Raw genomic sequence first — 23,147 nt, 5'->3', positions numbered from 1 at the left:
TTCACCCTTACCATTTATGCACCTACCTATGAAGAGAGCAAAATAGTGTATAGCAGGAAAATGAATGCTCCCTATGGTAGCTTGTGTTATATCTCTAGATTCCCCCACAGTTATACTAGCAAGAAAATCTCTAAATTCAGATTTGCGAGGTTCATTAGTGCTACCCCATTGTGGAAGTTTGCAAGCAGTGTTAAAATCCTCTAAGTCCATAGTATAAGAAATTTCATAAAGATCAAACAGGACAGTTTGAGAATTGTGTGATGATGAAAATTCAAACCTCCTCACAAAGGAATCAGTGAGATAGTGGTACTAAGGGCACTTATCTGCCTTGAAGCTCACAAGATCAGCGTTACACACATATGCATTGAATTCTTCCTTGATTCCTGCTCGATCCATAAAGTCCTCTGAAGGCCATTCACAAGCCTGCACTTGAGCTTCCCTTGGTGGTTCATCGTCGGCATCGCGCATTGCGAGCCTGGGTCCTTGCTTCCTTGAAGGACCACCTTGGTACATTTTCCTAAACATATTTCTTCCTCTGAAAAATTTCTGAAATTTTTAGTAACTTCAAATAAAAGTGAACCAAACTCAACAAAATTGATAACAACTACTCCTACAAGTGCCTAGAGACTATATCATGCATTAGAACTACTTGGAACCATATAAATTTGACATGCAAGCTCAAGAACCTAGTCACCTAAGCAGCAAAAATTTGCAATGAATAAAGCACTAGAACAAAAACTAATTGGACCATTGGAGGAGTCACATACCAAGGAACAATCCCCCATTGCAGTTTTGTGAGAGGTGCTTTGAGCAAGGAGATCGAAAATCGCAACAAAATGAGCTAGAACTCGTGCTTGAGCTGGTTGGTGATTTTTTTGGGAGGAAGAAGGAGTGTGTGGTGGCTGGAATAAGTGGAGGGGAGCCACTATGGGCCCACGAGGCAGGGGGCGCGCCCTAGACCCTCGTGGCCAGGTGCTTGCTCCTCCTGTTGTGTTCTCAGTGCCAGATATTCTCAAATATTCCAGAAAAAATCATATTTCAATTTCGGGGCATTTGGAGAACTTTTATTTTCGGGGTATTTTTTATTGCACGGATAATTCAGAAAACTGCCAGAAAATACTTTTTCCTTTATTTATTCTAAATAACAGAAAGTAAAAGGAGGGTGCAGAGAGTTGTGCTTTCTAACTTCATCCATCTCATGGTCATCAAAGGGAATCCACTAACAAGGTTGATCAGGTCTTGTTAACAAACTCATTCCGAATGCATGAAACCGGAGAAATTTCGAATAACACTAAGTTACCTCAACGGGGATATGCACATCCCCAATAATAAGAATATCATATTTCTTCTTGACAGTGGGTAGAGGAAATTCAAAACCTCCAAAAATAATCGATGGAGTTTTTCCAATAGAGTTGATACTATGAACTTGAGGTTGTTTCCTCGGAAAGTGTACCGTATGCTCATTACCATTAACATGAAAAGTGACATTGCCTTTGTTGCAATCAATAACAACCCCTGCCGTATTCAAAAAGGGTCTTCCAAGAATAATAGACATACTATCGTCCTCGGGAATATCAAGAATAACAAAGTCCGTTAAAATAGTAACGTTTGCAACCACAACAGGCACATCCTCACAAATACCGACAGGTATAGCAGTTGATTTATCGGCCATTTGCAAAGATATTTCAGTAGGTGTCAACTTATTCAAGTCAAGTCTACGATATAAAGAGAGAGGCATAACACTAACACCGGCTCCAAGATCACATAAAGCAGTTCTAACATAATTTCTTTTAATGGAGCATGGTATAGTTGGTACCCCTGGATCTCCTAGTTTCTTAGGTATTCCACCCTTAAAAGTATAATTAGCAAGCATGGTGGAAATTTCAGCTTCCGGTATCTTTCTTTTATTAGTAACAATATCTTTCATGTACTTAGCATAAGGATTCATTTTGAGCAAATTAGTCAAACGCATACGCAAAAAGATAGGTCTAATCATTTCAGCAGCGCGCTCAAAATCCTCATCATCCTTTTTCTTGGATGGTTTAGGAGGAAAAGGCATGGGTTTCTGAACCCATGCCTCTCTTTCCTTACGTTGATTCTTTGATTGTGGGTTATCAAGATCAACAGCAGGTTCAATTTCTACATCATTATTATTACTAGGTTGGGCATCAACATGAACATCATCATTAACATTATCACTAGGTTCATGTTCATTACCAGATTGTGTTTCAGCATCAGAAACAGAAATATCATTGGGATTCTCAGGTGTGTCAGCAATAGGTTCACTAGAAGCATGCAAAGTCCTATCATTTTTCTTTTTCTTCCTCTTAGAAGGACTAGGTGTTTCTATATTATTCCTTGAGAATCTTGCTCAATTCTCTTAGGGTGGCCCTCAGGATACAAAGGTTCCTGAGTCACTTTACCTCCCCTAGTTGCAACTCTAACAGCAAAGTCATTATTCTTACTATTCAATTCATTGAGCAAATCGTTCTGAGATTTAAGTACTTGTTCTACTTGAGTGGTGACCATAGAAGCATGTTTACTAATGAGTTTAAGTTCACCTTTAACTCTAGACATATAATCACTCAAGTGTTCAAGCATATCAGAATTGTGTTTCAATTGTCTACCAACATAAGCATTGAAGTTTTCTTGTTTGACGATAAAATTATCGAACTCATCTAAGCATTGGCTAGCAGACTTATGACGAGGAATATCACCTTCATCAAATCTATAGAGAGAATTTACCTTTACTACCTGTTTTGGGTTATCAAGACCATGAGTTTCTTCAATAGGTGATGGATTAAAACCATGTATTTCTTCAACAGGCGGTAAATTAAGACCATGTATTTCTTCAACAGGAGGTAAATTCTTAACATCTTCAGCTTTAATACCTTTTTCTTTCATAGATTTCTTTGCCTCTTGCATATCTTTAGGACTGAGAAATAGAACACCCCTTTTCTTTGGAGTCGGCTTAGGAGTTGGTTCAGGAAGTGTCCAATTATTTTCATTAGTCAACATATTATTCAATAGAATTTCAGCTTGATCAACAATTTTTCCCTGAAAACACAACCAGCACAACTATCCTGGTGGTCTCTGGAAGCATCGGTTAGTCCATTATAAAAGATATCAAGTATTTCATTTTTCTCTAGAGGATGATCAGGCAAAGTATTAAGTAATTGGAGAAGCCTCCCCCAAGCTTGTGGGAGACTCTCTTCTTCAATTTGCACAAAATTATATATTTACCTTAAAGCAGCTTGTTTCTTATGAGCGGGGAAATATTTAGCAGAGAAGTAGTAACTCATATCCTGGGGACTACGCACACAACCAGGATCAAGAGAATTAAACCATGTCTTAGCATCACCCTTTAATGAGAACCGAAATATTTTAAGGACATAATAGTAGCGAGTTTTCTCATCATTAGTGAACAGGGTGGCTATATCATTTAATTTAGTAAGATGTGCCACAACAGATTCAAATTCATAGCTATAGAAAGTATCAGATTCAACCAAAGTAATTATATCCGGATCAACAGAGAAATCATAATCCTTATCAGTAACAAAGATAGGTGAAGTAGCATAAGCAGGATCATATTTCATTCTAGCATTCAGAGATTTTTGTTTCAGCTTAGCTAGTAATTTCTTAAGATCACTTCTATCATTGCAAGAAAGAAAGTCTCTGGCAGTTTCTTCATCCATAACACAGCTCTCAGGCACAACAGGCAATTCATATCTAGGGGGCGAATCTTCATCATCACTTTCATCAATATTATTAGTTTCAATAATTTCATTCTCTCTAGCCCTACCAAGTTGTTCATCAAGAAATTCACCAAGTGGCATAGTAGTATCAAGCATAGAAGTAGTTTCATCATAAGTATCATGCATAGCAGAAGTGGCATCATCAATAACATGCGACATATCAGAATTAATAGCAGAAGCAGGTTTAGGTGTCGCAAGCTTACTCAAAACAGAAGGTGAATCAAGTGCAGAGCTAGATGGCAGTTCCTTACCTCCCCTCGTAGTTGAGGGATAAATTTTAGTTTTCTCGTCTTTCAAGTTCTTCATAGTGACCAGCAGATATAAATCCCAAGTAACTCAAAGAATAGAGCTATGCTCCCTGGCAACGGCGCAAGAAAATAGTCTTGATAACCCACAAGTATAGGGGATCGCAACAGTTTTCGAGGGTAGAGTATTCAACCCAAATTTATTGATTCGACACAAGGGGAGCCAAAGAATATTCTCAAGTATTAGCAGCTGAGTTGTCAATTCAGCCAAACCTGGATAACTTAATATCTGCAGCAAAATATTTAGTAGCAAAGTAGTATGATAGTAACGGTAACAGTGGCAATGGTAACAGTAGCGGTATTGTAGTGATTGTAGCAGTAGCAACAGGAAAGTAAATAAGCAAAGAACAATATGTGAAAAGCTCGTAGGCATTGGATCGGTAATGGAGAATTATGCCGGATGTGGTTCATCATGTAACAATCATAACATAGGGTGACACGGAACTAGGTCCAATTCATCAATGTAATGTAGGCATGTATTCCGAATATAGTCATACGTGCTTATGGAAAAGAACTTGCATGGCATCTTTTGTCCTACCCTCCCGTGGCAGCAGGGTCCTAGCGGAAACTAAGGGATAGTAAGGCCTCCTTTTAATAGAGTATCGGACCAAAGCATTAACACATAGTGAATACATGAACTCCTCAAACTACGGTCATCACCGGGAGTGGTCCCGATTATTGTCACTTCGTGGTTGTCGGATCATAACACATAGTAGGTGACTATTGAATTGCAAGATAGGATCAAGAACTCACATATATTCATGAAAACATAATAGGTTCAGATCTGAAATCATGGCACTCGGGCCCTAGTGACAAGCATTAAGCATAGCAAAGTCATAGCAACATCAACCTCAGAACATAGTGGATACTAGGGATCAAACCCTAAAAAATCTAACTCGATTACATGATAAATCTCATCCAACCCATCACCGTCCCGCAAGCCTACGATGGAATTACTCATGCATGGCGGTGAGCATCATCAAATTGGTGATGGAGGATGGTTGATGATGACGATGGCGACGGATTCCCCTCTCCGGAGCCCCGAACGGACTCTAGATCAGCCCTCCCGAGAGAGTTTAGGGCTTGGCGGTGGCTCCGTATCGTAAAAGCCGATGAATCCTTCTCTCTGATTTTTTTCTCCCCGAACGTGAATATATAGAGTTGGAGTTGAGGTCGGTGGAGCACCAGGGGGCGCGCCCAGTGGGGCAGGCGCGCCCCACACCCTCGTGGATAGGGTGTGGGCCCCTGGCCTTGATTCTTTCGCCAGTTTTTTTTATTATTTCCAAAAATAATCTCCGTTGATTTTTAGGTCATTCCGAGAACTTTTGTTTCTGCACAAAAATAACACCATGGCAATTCTGCTAAAAACAACGTCAGTCCGGGTTAGTTCCATTCAAATCATGCAAGTTAGAGTCCAAAACAAGGGCAAAAGTGTTTGGAAAAGTAGATACGACGGAGACGTATCAGGCCCTCGCAGCGTCCCACGCGCGACGGCCAGAAAAGCTCCTGAGAGGCGGCCCTGTTGAGCCCTGGGACGTCGATGCAGACACGCAACCCAGCATCCTCGCCTGGATGGGGAGCTGCGCTTCGCGAGTGTCGGTCGCCGCAAATGGCCCTTGCGTCCTGTAGTTCCTGAGTAGTCTTGGTGATGAACTCCTGAGCGGTGGGCGCTCCTCGCCCTGTGTTCTCCTGAGGGAACGTGCCGCAAAGCACGCCTCCAAGTGGTGCTCGAGCGCCTCCCTCCTGATGTTGGCAAGGTCTGAGGCCCTCCATAAGAGAGCCCCCGAGCCCTGCCCGAGAAGGGCATCGGGCGCGCCTTCCTATGCGATGGAGGGAGGCGCCCCTGGAGCGGGCGCTGATCCTGACGAGGTTCCAGTTGCGACGCCACCCTCCTGAGGTCCTGCACGGCGCAGCGGCTTCTTCTTCTTGGGGGTGGCCTCAGGAAGGCACTCGCCCTTGCTGTCGGGGTCGTCGATTGCTGCAGCTTGGAAGGCACGCTCAAGGGAGCACACCGCATCTCTTTCTTCACATGGGACCATGATGATTCCGCCGCTTCCCGGCATCTTGAGGACATTGTAGCCATGATGGGTCACTGCCATAAACTTGGCCAGGGCTGGATACCCGAGGATGGCGTTGTACGGCAGGTGGATGTGCGCGACATCGAAGTCGATGAGCTCGGTGTGGTAGTTCTTGCGTTCTCTGAAGGTGACAGGGAGGCGGACCTGCCCTATCGGCGTGGTGGAGCCGTCGGTCACTCCTGAGAAAGGCTTGGTAGGCTGAAGCTGATCATATGGCACTTGGAGGTTGTCGAACGTGTCGACGGATATGACGTTGAGCCATGCGCCGCCGATGATGAGGGTCTTGGTGACTTGCATGTTGCTGATGACTGGGGAGCAAAGCATCGGGAGGGCGCCAGCGGTGGCCGCACACTTGAGCTGATCCGCCGAAGTAAAGGTGATGGCACACTTGGACCACTTGAGCGGGCGTGTGGCCTCAAGCTTGGGGAGGACTGCATTCACTTCACAAGCAAACCGTTTGAAGATACGCTGCGAGGCTGGGGCCTGAGCTCCGCCCAAGATGCAGGCGATAGCACGCGGCTCCTGGAAGCTCCCAGCCCCCTCGTCCTGATGATGGTTGTCATTCCTTCTTGGTGGTGGCGGCAGCGGAGGAAGGCCAGTGTTGCCTTGAGGATGGTCCTCACGAGGCTGATCCCTCCAGGCGCCCTTATGAGGCTGATCCTGCCAGCGGTCCTCACGAGGCCGGTCACGCCACTCCTGGCATGGGCCACGGTCGTCCCAGCGTCTGCCACCATGTCCTCCTCCTCGGCCGTAGTCCGGTCACGGCGCTCGAGGCGTCGGCTGAAGCGTCCTTCCCGAATGGCTCTGAGCTCTTGACAGTCGCTGGTGTTGTGGGTATGCAGGTTGTGGAAGGCGCAGAACGGTTGGCTGCTCTTGGATGACTCGAGCTGATCTCTGCCTCGCTTGGTGTCCGGCTCCGCCACGAGCACGGCTGCTCCCTTGCGCTTCACGTCCTTCCTCAGCTCGAGGAGGGAGAGGCGCCCTTCCTCAGCTCTTGCGCACTTGGTCGCCAGGTTGAACAACTCCTGAGATGTGCACAACTCCTCATGGATAGCGAGCTCCTCCTTCATCTTGACGTCGCGGACGCCATCAGAGAACACGGAGATGATGGCCTCGTCCGTCACCTTGGGGATCTTGAGACGAACGTTGTTGAAGCGCTGGATGTACTTCTGGAGGGTCTCTCCTGGTTGTTGCTTGACGCGACGCAGGTCTCCCGCGGCCGGTGGGCGGTCGCGAGTGCCCTGGAAGTTCGCGACGAAGCGGTCGCGCATCTCGTCCCAGGAGGAGATCGAGCCTGGAGGCAGGTTTAGGAGCCACGAACGGGCGCCGTCTTTGAGCGCCATAGGGAACTAGTTCGCCATGACTTTCTCATCGCCGTTGGCCGCCTCGATGCTCAGCTCATAGAGTTGCAGGAACTCCGCGGGGTCGGGGGTGCCGTCGTAGCGAGGAGGAAGATCTGGCTTGAACTTGCCCGGCCAGGCGATGCTACGCAGCTCGGGAGTAAAGGCGCGGCAGCCGGCCGTGGTCGCCGGGCCCGTCTTGGAGGCGGAGCTTGGTCTTGACGCCAACAAGCCGCTTCGGCAAGCTGCGCGGGGCCCGGCCGCGGCAGACGATCCTGGCGCGGTGGTGCGAGGAGTGGCAGAGCGTTCTCTTGCGGTCGAGGGACTTCTTGACAGCTTCTTTCTTCACGCGCGGGCGCCGGACGCGGTGGGTCGCGCCGCGGAGCCGCATGACTTGGCACCAGGGCGCCGTCTTGGTGTAGAGGTGGCGGAGGTGCCCCGTGAGCTACGTCGCCTATAGCTGGCGGAGGGCGAGGTGGAGAGAGGGACGGCGCAGGGGATCCCCCTACGGCGCGGACAAGCTCGGTGATGCGGTCGAGCCAGTCTTCGTAGAGGTCGTCGTCCGGGCGGTAGCGCAGGATTCCGTGCGCCATGAGGAGCGCGGCCCGCTCATCCATGGGAGCGCGACGAGCGTGGGACGACGAACCTGCGGGAGTCGGCGATGGGGTGGCGGTGCGGCCATCCCGCTGCACCGAGGGGTGCAGCAAGGACGCTTGCTGCTCATTCCCCGCCGGGCCGGTAGCGGCGTTGGCAGCAGGCGACGGGGAACGACAAGGTGGCCCGCCGACGGGAGCGGTCTAAGCGACGCGGGTGGCGAGGGCAGCCCGGCGCTCAGCACGAGCACGGCGAGCGTCCGCCATGGAGACAACGGAGCAACTGGACGCGGAGCGTCAAAAAGGAAGCTTCAGCGCACCCAACCTGGTGCGCCAAATGTCGGATGACGGGTTCCGGCAAAACCCTTAAGGTTCGGACTCTGGGGTGCGCGCGAAGTTCTTTCCTCCCTACCGATCCACGCCCTAGATTTGCTAAGATCTTGCGGACGAACTCGGCGAACTCACAACACAAAAGACACAAGATTTATACTGGTTCGGGCCACCGTTGTGGTCTAATACCCTACTCCAGTGTGGTGGTGGTGGATTGCCTCTTGGGCTGATGATGAACAGTACAAAGGGAAGAACAGCCTCCTGAGGTTGAGGTGTTCTTGTGCTCTGTGAGCTTGTGGGTGAGAGGATGGAAGATCAAATCGATCCCCCTACGGTGGTGGCTAGTTCTACTTATATAGGCCCTGGTCCTCTTCCCAAATATTGAGCGGGAAGGGAGCCAACAACGGCCAATTTGAAAGGGGACAGCTAGTACAGCTTATCTTGACAAAATTAGTCTTCGCCTGGAAAAGGCTCTGGTGGTGACGCCGCCTTGGGCTCCATGGTGACCTCCGTCTTGCCGTCTTGCTGGTCTTGGTCTTGTTGCACTGATATGGAAACCTTTGCTTGATGCTCGGTACTCCGCGACTGCGCTTGCTTCCTTAGTAACAAAGGGGAAACAAGGACACTGCGCGTGCTGGCGCCCGCCTGGCGCCCGTCTGGTCTCGATCGTCATGGCTCACGTCACGAGGATCTCGCGAGGTTTGCCCTGCCTTGATCTCTCCGCTCCTCGCGAGCCAACCTGGTGAGGTCGCTCTTGAGGAGGTCTTGTGTCGTCCGCCTCGCGAGGCTTGGCCCCTCGCGAGGGTCTTGAATGCTTTGTTGATGAAGATGGGTCGTACGGGCCCACGCGCAGAGCCACGCAGTCTGGGTACCCGCGTTCCCAGAACGCCGACACATACCTTGACAAGATTTTGAAGTAGTTCAAAATGGAACAGTCAAAGAAGGAGTTCTTTCCTGTATTGCAAGGTATAAAGTTGAGTAAGACTCAAAACACGACCACGGCATAAGATATAAAGAGAATGAAAGTCATTCCCTATGCCTCAGCCATAGGTTATATAAAGTATGCCATGCTGTATACCAGATCTATTGTGTACCTTGCCATGAGTTTGGCAAAGGGGTACAATAGTGATCGAGGAGTAGATCACTGGACAGCGGTCAAAATTATCCTTAGAGGACTAAGGAAATATTTCTCGGTTATGGTGGTGATAAAGAGTTCATCGTAAAGAGTTACGTCGATGCAAGCTTTAACACCGATCTGGATGACTCCAAGTCTTAATCTGGATACATATTGAAAGTGGGAGCAATTAGCTAGAGTAGCTCCATGCAGAGCATTGTAGACATAGAAATTTGCAATATACATACGGATCTGAATGTGGCAGACCCGTTGACTAAACTTCTCTCACAAGCAAAACATGATCTGTCACGACCGGTTTTCCAATAAAAATATTTATTGAGAAATCGATCCCTTTTACGGGCCAGTAAAGAAGAATCCTTCTTACTGGTAGACAAAATCTTGATCACAGAAGAAAAATACTAGGAGTACTGAAAATAATACAAGGTTGAGCAGAGACTACTCAACAATTTATTACAAGCACGCCAATAATACATAAAGGCGGATAGGGTGGCATAACTACTAACTCACGATAAAAGTGGTGGTGGATATATCACAACGAAGTGGGTGATATGACTCCTGAAAACTAACAGCTCTTCGAGCGTCGGAGTGAGGCTCGAGGAGACTTATTGAGGGTGGCGGAAGCGTATATGATACAAGTGACCAATATCCGGGATCGCACGGGACTGACTGGGATTCCTCTAGGCGTCGGACTCACTATCAAACTCTTCATCCAAGAGATCGCCTTCGTCAACATCTAGCCAAATCAACAAGCCAGGTGAGTACTATGAAAGTACTCGCAAGACAGTTCGGACATAAGATATAACAAATGTAAACATGATGCATATGAACAGGCCAAGCGCACTCAGACAACGAGATAATAATGCATGGGAAAATAAAGGGAAGTCGGGCGGTAGTCCTCCCGAAATCCCAAAGTAATACTGAGGGGCAAACGAGTGTCTGAATGACTCCTCGAGAGGAAACAAAAGAAATAACAATGCCGCAGTCGGGCGTCAAGGCGACACCACATAAAGGGCTTATAATAAAATATAAATGACAGTGCGTGCCACAGTCGGACGTCTGAGCGACATCACATAAAGGGCTTATATTGAAAGTAAATGACAAGCATCCCACAGTCGGACGTCTGAGCGACATCACATAAAGGGCTTATATCAAAAAGTAAATAACAAGGGTGCCACAGTCGGACGTCTGAGCGACATCACATAAAGGACTTATATCAAAGAGTAAATAACAAGGGTGCCACAGTCGGACGTCTGAGCAACATCACATAAAGGGCTTATATCATAACTTAATAATTCAGTAGTTCATAAATTTAATTCATCTCACGGGAATATTCAAGTACGAGATAAAATAAAGGTTAGTCCATCCACAGGAATAACGATTCAAACGGGTATACCACTTAAGCTTATTCACCGGGGATTTACCACGAGGATTGACATGGATATAGACATATTGGCCATGGTCCTTGACCACAGATACGATGACTCGGAAGGATTTGACTCTACAGAGTTTGTACTTTAACCACAGCCAACGGATTTCAGTAGTCACGGGGACTAGTTCTGTTTATGGTGTTTTAGGAGAAACACATCTAACCAGTGCACACCCATTCAACATTCCGAAGCCAGGAATCACCCTCGGCAACGTTCAAGAAAAACCTTGAGACGGGGAGGCTACAACCTCGCGTAGCATGGGATCAAATTTATATACGCGCGCTCTAAGGGGTGCCCCTCTCTCGGTCCCAACCGGAAACACCCATGCCCCCTGACCGGATGACTGGCTTTAATCCAGGGCCATGGAACCCTCATCCCGGCCCCTCTATTTGGTGTGTACACGGAAAGAGGTTACCAATTTACTAAACCGTATTCTTGGCAGAAAACATGTGGCGGCACGGAAAGGGGAAGAACGATAACGTGACTCAGTCCACGTTAACGTCGGAGTTTGTCGGATATCGCAAGGCTGGCATGCTACAACAATACCACCTTACTGCCTTTCATGTCACCACATGACTAGGCCATCTCTCATCAGAGATCACAGTAACTTTGGAGCACACGGATAGTTGCCTTACATGCAACGAGATACTCACCGGTGCTCATATGCCATGCACAACCATTCAAGCAAACATGCAAAACACCCGTCACATCAAAAGTTCAAACATGCTTGCCTGGTTCGGAGAAGTCGGAGTCTAGCTCGGCGAAGTTCGCGGCTCCGTCACCTCTTCCGGAACCTATGGTATAGCGAAAAACGTATACTAACGTGAAAATCAACGCGTGCACAAAATTTGTTCCAAAATTTTTCCAAATAAATATTATAAAAAAACTAGACAAAAATACAAGACAGACAGAAAAAGAATCACTCAAAAATCGTCTTTTATTAAAAAGTTATAAGGGTTTTAGTCCCAGGACTAATCTGTGATGAATCAGAAAAGATCCAGGGACTTAACTGAGAAAACAGAAAACGGTTTGGAGTAAAAGACGTCAGCCCAAAGAGAAAACATATTTTCCCGAAGGCGCCAACAGAAAACGGTTCGAGGGGGAATAGAATAGAGGCTGACGGGGGGGTCCACACGTCAGGTTTGAAAACCTCGCCGGCGCCCGAAGACTGCGGTGGTCGCCGGCGTTGAACCACGGCGAGGCAGGGAGATCAGAGTGTACCAAGAGGTTCAGTGCGTCCTTCCGTGTCGGTGGGTTGTGGACTTGACCGACGGAGAGCACCACGTCGACGGCGACACTTTCTCCGGCGGACGGCGGCTCGGGCGATGGTGGAGAACTCCGGTGGGTGCTGCAAACTCCGAATTGAAGCACGGGTCAGGAGAGTGGATGCATAAGGAAGCTACTGGCAAGAGTTGAGGGGTGGAGGTGCACGCACGGGAGCGAATCGAGCTGGATCCTGTGGCGGGTCGTGGCGGCCGGAGTTGGGGAAGAAGGCTCCCTCGGGGCTCTTCCAGTGGCTTGGCGCGGTATTGGAGGTGTGCAAAGGTGGTGTGGGTTAGAGTTCGAGCTCGGGGCCTCTATTTATAGGCGATCCGAGGGAGTGGCCGTGAACGGGAAATCTCCGGCGAGCGATTACGGCGAGGCCGTGGTTGAGCAGGGAGTTTAAGTGGCCAGGCAGCATCAGGTAGGTTTACTGGTGCCGTTCCACTTCTAACCTTGGTCGGGCTTGGCGTAATGGCGCCGGTCCTCAACGAGGCGGCCGTACGGGCACGGCGGTGGCAGAGAGCGCGCTCCGCGCCCAGCAGTTCACGACGAGGGTGGCAGCGCGCATGGGGGAGTGGGTGGCCACGCGGCGGCCTCCGGTGGCCTGGGCGGCGCCGTCTACGCTGCGCCCCTCTCTGGCGGCCGCAAAGCCACCGCTGCCGTCGCTCACGGGGTGGTGCACCTCCTCCTGCTCGTCGCCGACGCCCGCAACCTTCCAGGCGTTCGTGCGGCGCAGGGACAAGAGGGATGGGAAGGGGAGCAAGGCGCCACCGCGGCACTGGCAAGATTGACAACGAACACTGAAGAAAACGACAGTAGTTTCAGACACTGTATCTCTGAATTAACTGAACGTGACAGCAACAGTGTCCAGTAGGTGTTCGACGAAATGATTTGGCATGAAGAAAAAAAATTCTGGGGCTGGGACTTGGTGAGGTGACCTCTCAATGCACCCAGAGGCTGCCTGAATTTTCTCAGATTTTTAGGAGAAGGATTCAAATGAATTTCATCAAATTTGGCAAATCTGGTCCAAACTTGCAGCAAGTGTAGTTTGAAATATTTGAACTGGAGACCAGTGGATCTTCATGGATCCTGGTTGAGGGCTCAAGGGACTAGCTAGGGAAATTGGTTTGGAGGCAAAATTCTAAGCAGAAAGGGTAGCTCCTTTTGTAAACCTCCAAGGATCAAGATAGAAGGCAGAAATTGTTTTTGATGAGAAGTAAATGGAAATAAATATATGGAGAGGTTCAACTTGCTGGATTTGAAGAATAACTTGATACAAAGGTGGGGAAAGGCTTTTGGGAGGGGATTTCCACTTAGGTCATGGCAAGAGGAATTTTGAAAAGGGGGAAAAGATCACTCAAAATGCCCTAGGGCTATTTAAAAGATTTTTCAAAAGAAATTTTCCCAAGTGAAAAGCATTTGGTTTTGAGTCCAAATAAAGGGCAAACCACCAAGACCAAAATCAAGTCTTGGGTGAATCCGAATAAAACACTTGCCAAAAAAAGAAAATATTTTGAGAGGGAGAGTTCTTTAGAAGAAAATTTAAATACCCTCCTCAAATAAACAAATAAAAGTTTGAGAAACCCAATTAAAAATTTTGGGTGCCACATGATCACACCTTAGAACTCTTTGGGTGTTAATCACATGGCGATGTGAACTAGATTATTGACTCTAGTAAACCATTTCGGTGTTGGTCACATGGCGATGTGAACTATGGGTGTTAATCACATGGTGATGTGAACTATTGGTGTTGAATCACATGGCGTTGTGAACTAGATTATTGACTCTAGTGCAAGTGGGAGACTGAAGAAAATATGCCCTAGAGGCAATAATAAAGTTTTTATTTATATTTCCTTATATCATGATAAATGTTTATTATTCATGCTAGAATTGTATTAACCGGAAACTTAGTACATGTGTGAATACATAGACAAAACAAAGTGTCCCTAGTATGCCTCTACTTGACTAGCTCGTTAGTCAAAGATGGTTATGTTTCCTAACCATAGACATGTGTTGTCATTTGATGAATGGGATCACATCATTAGAGAATGATGTGATGGACAAGACCCATCCGTTAGCTTAGCATAATGATCGTTAAGTTTTATTGCTATTGCTTTCTTCACGACTTATACATATTCCTTTGACTATGAGATTATGCAACTCCTGAATATCGGAGGAACACCTTGTGTGCTATCAAATGTCACAACGTAACTGGGTGATTATAAAGATGCTCTACAGGTGTCTCCGAAGGTGTTTCTTGGGTTGGCATAGATCAAGATTAGGATTTATCACTCCGAGTATCGGAGAGGTATCTCTGGGACCTCTCGGTAATGCACATCACTATAAGACTTGCAAGCAACGTGACTAATGAGTTAGTTGCGGGACGATGCATTACGGAACGAGTAAAGAGACTTGCCGGTAACGAGATTGAACTAGGTATGATGATACGGACGATCGAATCTCGGGCAAGTAACATACCGATGACAAAGGGAATAACGTATGTTGTCATTTCGGTATGACCGATAAAGATCTTCATAGAATATGTAGAAACCAATATGAGCATCCGGGTTCCGCTATTGGTTATTGACCGGAGATGTGTCTCGGTCATGTCTACATAGTTCTCGAACCCGTAGGATCCGCACGCTTAACGTTTGATGACGATTTGTATTATGAGTTATGAGTTTTTGTGACCGAAGTTTGTTCGGAGTCCCGGGATGAGATCGTGGACATGACGAGGAGTCTCGAAATGGTCAAGAGGTAAATATTGATATATTGGAAGGTAGTATTCGGACACCGGAAGGGTTTCGGAGTGTATCGGGTAAATATCGGAGTACCGGAGGGGTTACCGGAACCCCCCGAGGAAAGATATGGGCCATAGGAGGAAGGCTAACCAGCCCACAAGGGGCTGGCACACCCCCCACAAAGAGGAGGCCGAACTGGATTAGGGAAGGGGGTATGTGCCCCCCCTTTCCTTCTCCTACTACCTCTCCTTTCCCCCTTTCGCCCTCCGGAAGAAGGAAAAAAAGGGGGGCCGGATCAGACTAGGACTGGAGTCCTAGTAGGACTCCCCTCTCCCTGGCGCGCCCCTTCATGGCCGGCCTCCTCCTCCCCTCCTTTATATATGGGGGCAGGGGGGCACCCCAAAGCACAACAGTTGTTCCCTTAGCCGTGTGTGGTGCCCCCCTCCACAGTTTACTCCTGCGGTCATAGCATCGTAGTTCTTAGGTGAAGCCTTGCGCGGATCACATCAACATCATCGTCGCCATGCCGACGTGCTGATGAAACTCTCCCTCGACCCTCTGCTGGATCAAGAGTTCGAGGGACGTCATCAAACTGAACGTGTGCTGAACTCGGAGGTGTCGTACGTTCGGTACTAGATTGGTTGCATCATGAAGACATTCGACTACATCAACCGTGTTAACCTAACGCTTCCGCTTTTGGTCTACGAGGGTACGTGGACACACTCTCCCCCTCTCGTTGTTATGCATCTCTTAGATAGATCTTGTGTGATCGTTGGAATTTTTTTGAAATTGCATGCTACGTTCCCCATCAGTAAGGACTCGTGACGTAGGTGTTTTCCTCACTGTTCTATCCATTTTCACTAAAAAAATTAGGATCACGCGGGTATGTGGAATCATTCCGATATTATTGTGACGGGGATTCTGTCTTGGTGCCTCCTAACATTTAGGGGTTGTGGCAGTGTCCCGGGGAGTTGAGCTCCATGGTGTTTTCGTCACACTGTTTATCGTTTCAGTTTCGGAATACCAGAGGACGCCGACATCGAAAACGCTTCTATACTCTTTGTGGTGAGAGTAGTTTGACGACACCCTGTACTGGGGAGATCGATCAGATGTATTGCCACAGCTAGTATATTGGATGTTTTCGAAGGTCTGAGGTACACAATTTCTGAAGTTTTCTTGGTTATGTGTTGAAGGATGGATACAGTTGGAGCGTAGGGCTTGTTAGTTGTGTGATATATTGTGCCTCACTGTATCCCCAACACCGGATTGCATAACCAGAAAGTTTCGGGAGTTAATAGGTGGGAATTCCAGTAGCTCTAAGTTATCTTCCGATAGATATTTGGTATGAGATTCAGGAATCTTTACCATGTATTTGTTCTAGTTGTACCTTCTTTCAAGTGGCTTCTCATTGAAATGGTCGTATCATATTAACTTTGGAATGCATTCGTTCAATCCTTCTGTTCAAATGTTTATTGTGAAGACTTCTTTGCACATGTCTATCCGTTGATTCAGCTTGTCTATCATTTCTATGGTGGTTCTATCGGATGTCATCTTCTTCAGAATGGCTCCCCCAACTCGTCTGAACCCGGACCGTAACGATGGAGAGCAGTCGAACCCTCGGCCTCCTTCTTTGCCTCTGGAGGCATGGCAAGCTATGATGGCGGCCACCAACGCCAATACACAGATGCTTCTTCAACTCTTATAAGAACGCAGCCAAGGCCAAGGCAACCAAGGGAACCAAGGTCAAGGGCAATGCAACAATCAGCCTCAATTTGCCACACTCAATCAGTTCCTTGCAAATCAGCCAAAGACGTTCAGCGCTTGTGTTGAGGCCATGGACGCTGATGATTGGCTCGTGGACATAAACAAGCATTTTGAGTGCAGCAATGTCAGGCCTGAGGACTACGTCAAGTTCGCTTCCTTCCAACTCAAGGACCAAGCAGCAGATTGGTATCAGCAGTATAAAGATTCCAGAGGGGGTCGAGTGATTACCTGGACTGACTTCTGTCGGGATTTTTGAGATCGAGAGCATGCGTGAGCAATTGCGCAAACTCAAGCAAGGAAGCATGTCCGTCTATCAATACAACGTCAAGTTTCAGAATCTTGCTCGCTATGCAAGGCAAGACGTTCCAGATGAGAAGAGTATGATCTAGTACTTCAGGGGTGGCCTCAGAGAGGACCTTCAGCTAGCTCTTGTTCTTGTTGAGCCTACTTAGTTCGATCAGTTATATAACATGGCTCTAAAACAAGAAGCAGCTCAGCTCAGGTGTGAAGCTTCCAAGAAGAGACTCATGGATGCAGTCCACTCGTATTCTTCCTCTCAAGTGTTCTCAAAGAAACAGAAGTTTTCGCTTCCTCCACCTCCTCCGTTTCGTCCGCCTTATCAGTAGAAGCACTTAAGTGGCTGCGGATCTTCCCACCCACCCAACCCAAGCTATCAGAACAAGTCTCAGTCTCAAGCTCCAAGGACAGGCGGTCCGCCTCCACCTCCTTGCCCAGCTTCAGAGGTCACTTGCTACAAATGCGGTCTGAAAGGGCACTACTCCAACAAGTGCTTCAACCAAAGGCGCCTTCCGCCTCCTCCTTCGGTCAGGTTAGTAAGCCACGCAGTTTTCAAGCACAATCCCAAGTCTACAAGGGTGAACTTGTTGAATTCAGCTCAAGCAGAAGAGTCTTCCGAAGTGATCATGGGTACACTTCCAGTCAACTCTATTCCTGCTAAAGTTTTATTTGATTCTGGTGCATCACATTCTTTCATGTCATATCCATTTGCATCGAAGCACAATTTTGACACAGAGGCCTTACCAAGAGCATTACAAGTTGTTTCTCCGGCTAAGCGTTTGAGCTCTAGTATGTTGGTTCCGAATGTCGGTATCAAGATGGGCAATTATGCATTTCTGGCTTCCCCAACTGTTCTCGGCGATTCCGATATTGATCTCATTCTTGGCATGGATTGGCTTTCCAAGCACAAGGCTTTTCTTGATTGTGCTGGAAAGGAGATAAAATTGACTCATCCGTCTGAAGATGTGATTATCTTTGCCGCTCGTGATGAAACCATTCGGTTGTTCTCTCTCAATGAGACAGGCGAGATCAATGCTATTTCTCAGATTCCAGTTGTTTGTGAGTATCAAGATGTCTTCCAGAAGAGCTTCCGGGTATGCCTCCTCACCGGCCGATTGAGTTCGTTATTGACCTTGAGCCCGGTACAGAACCTATTTGCAAGCACCCATACAAGCTTGGGCCAGAAGAGCTCAAAGAACTGAAGAAACAGCTCGATGAACAAGAACGTCTGGGTTTGATCAGACCAAGTTCTTCTCCTTGGGGATGTGGTGTTCTCTTTGTCTAGAAGAAAGATGGCACGAAACGACTTTGCATCGATTACTACCCATTGAACAAGAATACAATCAAGAATAAATACCCACTTCCCAATATCAATGAGCTATTCAAGCAACTCAAAGGTGCAAAGGTGTTTTCCAAGCTTGACCTCTGTATGGGGTATCACCAGATTCGCATTCGTGAAGAAGATATCCCAAAGATAGCATTCAGAACGAGCTTTCGTTCTTATGAATATACTGTCATGTCTTTCGGGCTTGCCAATGCCCCTCCAACCTTCTCAAGGATGATGAACTTCATCTTCAACCCCTACACCAATGAATTCGTCCTGGTGTATCTCGATGATATCCTGGGAGTTCTCCAAGAATAAAAAGGATCATGCCAAGCATTTGCGATTGGTGCTCGACAAGCTCAGAGAGTATCAATTCTACGTAAAGTTCTCTAAACGCGAATTTTGGCTTGATGAAGTTCTTTATGTTGGTCAAATCATCTCTGCCAAGGGCATCGCTGTCAACCCGGAAAAGGTTTCTGCAATTGTGAACTGGGAGCCTCCTCAGAATGTCAAGCAGCTTCGCAATTTCCTCGGGTTTGCAAGTTATTGCAGAAGATTTGTTGAACTTCTCAAAAATCGCTAAGTCTCTTTCCAACCTCCTCCAGAAGAATGTCAAGTACTCATGGACTCGTGAGTGTGATGTTGCCTTCAATACTCTCAAAGAGAAACTCGTCATAGCTCCGGTCCTTACTCCTCCTGATGAGTCCAAGCCCTACCAAGTTTTCTGTGATGCTTTGTTGCAAGGTCTCGGTGGAGTCTTAATGCAAGAGAAGAAAGTTGTGGCCTATACTTCTCGGCAGTTGAAGCCAAACGAGTGGAACTACCCCACTCACGATCTTGAGTTGGCGGCAGTTGTCCATGCATTAATCACATGGAGACATCTCCTGTTGGGAAGGCAAGTGGACATTTTCACCGATCACAAGAGCCTCAAATAGATCTTCACTCAGCCCAACCACAACCTCCGGAAAACTCGTTGGGTCGAAATGATCCAAGAGTACAATCCAAGCATTGAATATACTCCAGGAAAGGTGAATGTGATCGCAGATGCTTTGAGCAGAAAGGCATATTGCAACAGCTTAATTCTCAAGCCATTCCAACCTGATCTTTGTGAAGCATTCCGCAAGCTCAACCTCCAAGTTGTTCCTCAAGGTTTTCTTGCCAACCTTCAAGTCACTCCAACTTTGGAAGACCCAATTCGTGAGGAACAACTCCTTGATACCATGGTGAAGAAGGTGAAACATGGTGTTGCCAATGGCTTACCCAAATACAAGTGCTATCGCATTGATGACAAGGACACCTTATTCTTTGAGGACCGGTTAGTGGTTCCTAAGGGTGATTTAAGGAAGGTCATAATGAACGAGGCGCACAATTCTCTTCTATCCATCCATCCAGTCAGTTCGAAGATGTACCATGACCTCAAGTAGTCGTTCTGGTGGACACGAATGAAGCAAGAGATTGCTCAATTCGTGAATGAGTGTGATGTCTGCCGCAGGGTGAAAGCAGAACATCAGCGGCCAACAGGTCTCCTCCAACCTCTTGCTATTCCAGAATGGAAGTTTGATCATACCGAGATGGACTTTGTCACTGGTTTCCCCAAGTCCAAGCGAGGGAATGATGATATCTTCGTTGTCATTGACAAGCTTACAAAAGTGGCTCATTTCCTTCCAGTCAAAGAATCTATCACGGCAGCTCAGTTGGCAGAGCTATACACCTCCAGAATTGTCTCGTTGCATGGGATTCCTCAATTGATCTCCTCAGACCGCGGAAGTATTTTCACTTCCAAGTTTTGGGACTCCTTCCAGAAGGCCATGGGCACCAACATTCGCTTCAGCACGACCTTTCATCCTCAAACAAGTGGCCAAGTCGAGAGAGTCAATCAAATCCTTGAAGACATGCTCAGAGCTTGTGTCATCTCTTTCGGTACGAAGTGGCAAGATTGCCTCCCATATGCCGAGTTCTCCTACAACAACAGCTACCAAGCAAGTTCGGGCAAGGCCCCATTTGAAATTCTATATGGCAGAAAGTGTCGTACTCCTCTCAATTGGTCCGAGACTGGTGAACACCAACTTCTTGGAAATGACTTGATCAGAAAAGCTGAAGAAATTTGCGAAGTCATTCGTGAAAATATCAAAGTCGCACAATCGCGCCAGAAGAGTTACTATAATAGCAAGCACCGTGACTTGGCTTTCGAGATTGGAGACCATGTCTATCTCCGAGTCTCTCCAATGAAAGGCACTCAACGCTTCGGTATCAAAGGGAAGCTTGCCCAAGATATGTGGGTCCTTTTAAGATTATTGGTAAAAGAGGCGACCTCGCCTATCAACTTGAGCTCCCTTCCAACTTCTCAAACGTGCACGATGTGTTTCACGTGTCTCAACTTCGCAAGTTTTTCAAGATGCCCGAGCGCACAATCAACTTTGAAGAGATTGACCTCCAAGAGGACTTGTCTTATCATGAGCATCTCGTTGCCATTCTTGAAGAAACTGAGTGCAAAACTCGCAACAAGTCGATCAAGTTTCTGAAAGTTAAGTGGTTTCAGCATTCCGACCGAGAAGCTACTTGGGAGTGCGAGGATCACCTCTGTTCCGAATATCCGGAGTTCTTTCAGTCCAAGATCTCAGGACGAGATCCTTTTGTAGTAGAGGAGAGTTGTAACACCCCATATGTAACACTTCCATATTTGGCATTATATCCAACTTGACCTTCATCCAATTCCATTTGGGTTCCATCTTTTGTTTTTATTTGTTGTTTTACTTATTGCATTGTCTTGTTATATTTCTCTATGCCATCATATGTTGCATCATGCTCATATCAAGTATAGCATTGTGCTTGTCATATTGCATTTGGTCATTCATGTTGGTGCCATGAGCATCATGTGCATTACCCTTGTCACCCTCTCAAACCATGCCCATGCTTCATCACCTTCCCTTATCCTTTCTTTTATTTTTGCAAGTGACATTTTACCCTCCTCCATTAATGTCCAATTTTTCCCCAATAGTCTCACACCATGGTCTAAACCTCTCTGCCAAATTTCAGCTCTTTTGAAGTTGTTTTGGTTAGGTTAAAAAATGCCTCAAGTTTGAATTTTATTCAATCTTGTTTTATTTTTCTACCTCTAAAAATGTCCAAACCAATTTTATAAAAATAGTGCGTATTTCCAGGAGCATGAGGGTATTTTTAAACCTTCCAAATTCTCTCCCTAGCTCCACCTCTTTTTCCTTCTCTGAAATCTGTTTATTAATAAAAACAGAGAAAATAGTGCTTACCTTCCCTTACCTATGCGCTGCAGCTTGGGCCTTCCCCTCACCTGCAGCCCAACAAAGCACAACATCCACTCCAACTGCAGCCCAGTCAGCCCACGCGTACAGGAGGATCTTTGAGCTCCTGTACATCAGGACATCCAGACGCGCCACATCAACATCCAGTCGATTTGACGGCCGGAGAAGCATCGCTATCCCTATATAACATGTCCCTGGTGCCCTAGGGTACCTCCTTGCCTGATCCTGTTCCTCTCCCGGCCTCGCCGCCGCCTAGGTAAGCCTCTACGCACACGCTGTCGCCCTGCCCGCCATGACCCGAGCGAGCTTCAGCTCAAGCTCGGGATAGCCCCTCACCGCGCCTCCGACCACCTCGGCCGCCATGGAGAAGACCGCCAAGTTCCTCTCCATCTCCTTCCACGACGCATGCATCAAGACGACCTCCAGGTCGACTCCCTCGACCTGTCTTCTTCCTCTCCTTCATGGACATGAAGACCGGCAAGTCACGCGCGTCGTCACGACGTCTCCGTCGCATCTCCGGCCACACCTTCATGTCCTAGGGACGCTAGGTGAGCGTACCTTCCACCATACTCCTTCCCGTCGTCAATGGACCACCATAGGCGTCGCTTTGTCCGTATCTTTCCCGTGCTCTCGGCGCTCCGGCGAAGTCTGTAGCTTTTGTGTAGTTCCTGTCGTTGCCGCGGCTAGCCCTCGCCGCCTCGCTTCAGCCTTGCTACATCCGCCGAGCATGCACGCCCTGCAGTGCAGCAGCCTCGCACGTGCTCCCTGCCTGCCTTGGCTGGTCGGACCTCGTGTACCCGAGACGAGCTCGAGCTCGTGTTCGAGCACCCCACGCGTGCATGTCCTGTAGTAGCTCCACATGCATGCACCGCACTCACACGCCATTCCCGCACACCCACCGGTGCTCTACACTCTTACTCAAACCTGTACTGCCATGCCATGTTTATTTTGCCAAGTCTGAAACTGTTAGCATAACTTGCCATTTTGCATTGAAGCTAGCATCATTTCCATGAGGTTTTGGTCAAAGTTCAGTAAGGGAGTTTTGTTAAGTGCATTTAGTACTAGCATGCCAGGATCTCGTTTGCTATAATATTTGCCTGTAGCATATAGTTTACTAGTCCTAAACATTACTATCTGAATCTGTTTTTGCCATGTTCAGTGAATTCTGCCAAGTCTGTAAAACTGTTAGCATTTGCATTTTTGCCATGCTGTTTTAAACATGTTATAGTGAGTTTTAGCAGTAGCTCAATAATCATGTTTTGTAGTGCTTGACCTGTACTTCAATGCCATGCCATTCGTTTTCATGTTGCTATGCTGTAGCATATTTAAACTGTGCATCCAATTTGTCATGTTGCTGTTTTCAACAGCTTGCATTGTATATGGTTTTGCTTGTCATTTCAAACCGCGCATCCGTTTCCGGTGATCTTCATAGCGATTTCAACCGAAATCATCCGATCTATCCAGTGGCATGCTTGGATTACCAAGATGGTGCCATGTTCATTGTTTCTCCTTCCGTC

This window comes from Triticum aestivum, chromosome 7D (assembly GCF_018294505.1).
Source record: "Triticum aestivum cultivar Chinese Spring chromosome 7D, IWGSC CS RefSeq v2.1, whole genome shotgun sequence".
Classification (NCBI taxonomy): domain Eukaryota; kingdom Viridiplantae; phylum Streptophyta; class Magnoliopsida; order Poales; family Poaceae; genus Triticum; species Triticum aestivum.
Note: the sequence above shows the minus strand (reverse complement) of the source record.